This window comes from Halyomorpha halys, unplaced genomic scaffold (genome assembly GCF_000696795.3).
Source record: "Halyomorpha halys isolate HHAL.00 unplaced genomic scaffold, Hhal_1.1 Scaffold1047.1, whole genome shotgun sequence".
Taxonomy (NCBI): domain Eukaryota; kingdom Metazoa; phylum Arthropoda; class Insecta; order Hemiptera; family Pentatomidae; genus Halyomorpha; species Halyomorpha halys.
The window spans coordinates 154,316-155,602 of NW_027113517.1; positions in this window are offsets into that span (position 1 = coordinate 154,316).

Here is a 1,287-nt window from a genome sequence, read left to right on the forward strand (position 1 = left end):
ATGACCTGAGAGGTCGAAACGTCGGATGTTAAAAAGAAATAAAGTTGAGAGAAAAGAGATCAAAATTGTTTTTAAAAAGAAATTATAATAATTATTTTTAAATTAAAATAAATAATTTAAATTCTATCCATTTTAGTCTCAACACATTTTATTTTTCTTACAAGTCCGACGTTTCGGCCAATCCGGCCATCCTCAGGGATAAACAATTTTTTGATTTTGAAAATACAATGAATTTACATAAAGAAAATAACACATTCAAAAGTAAAATACTTTAATCCATTTACATATTTGAAAATATTAATTATACAGTGAATTTCAAAACAGATACAAGGAATTTGAACCAACCCTATGCAGAGATATTAAATAAAATTAATTTATGAAAAATATGGGATAAATTGAATTTGGGTAATTGTAATTAGCCTTGATGGGAATTTTACTAATGAAATAAAGAGGGAAATTAACAAAAATATTGTTATAATAAATAATTTTAATGCTTGAACTGAGTGAACGAAGGTTACAAGCATTGTTGTGATAAAGTTTTAACAAATAGTAATAAATGAATTTTAATGTGGACATTGACTAATTAGGTAATTATACATAATGTACGATATGCTTATTAACAAAAAATATATTTACCTAATGTTTTAATGTTTCATAGAAATTGTTGTTTCGACCTGGGCAGAATAGCCTACATGAAGTTGAGTTTTTAAAGCATTTAGTTCCAAAATTGTATTAAGGTAAAATAAATTATAAATAATAATGTTAAGTATTTTGAATTGTTGTGGAACATGTAATAAAAGCTGTTTTGTGGAGATTGTTCCTGAGGATGGCGGATTGGCTGAAGCGTCGGACTTAATTAAAAAATAAAATGCGTTGAGACTAAAATGGATAGAATTTAAATTATTTATTTTAATATAATTAACCATTCTCAATAAAGTGTTTAAGATTATAAATAAAGTAATTATTTTTATTTATTACAAGAAATAGAAAATTACATCCAATATAGTCCGACCAGATGTATCTATCCGTTGGTGCCCAAATAACATGTAGAAATTATAGACATAAACGAAATGTATTTGTTACACTTTGATTATTAGGGCGCTGTGGAAGCTACTGTGATTTATAAGCTAGAACAGTACAATATGAATTAATTTCTCCTGATCAAAACTAATTGCTTAATTTGCCAAATTGAACAACAATTGAACAAAACATTGCAAATAATAATAAAAATTATTGAAAAAACTTATGAATTGAATAATAATGATACAAATTTACAGTTAGTGAATT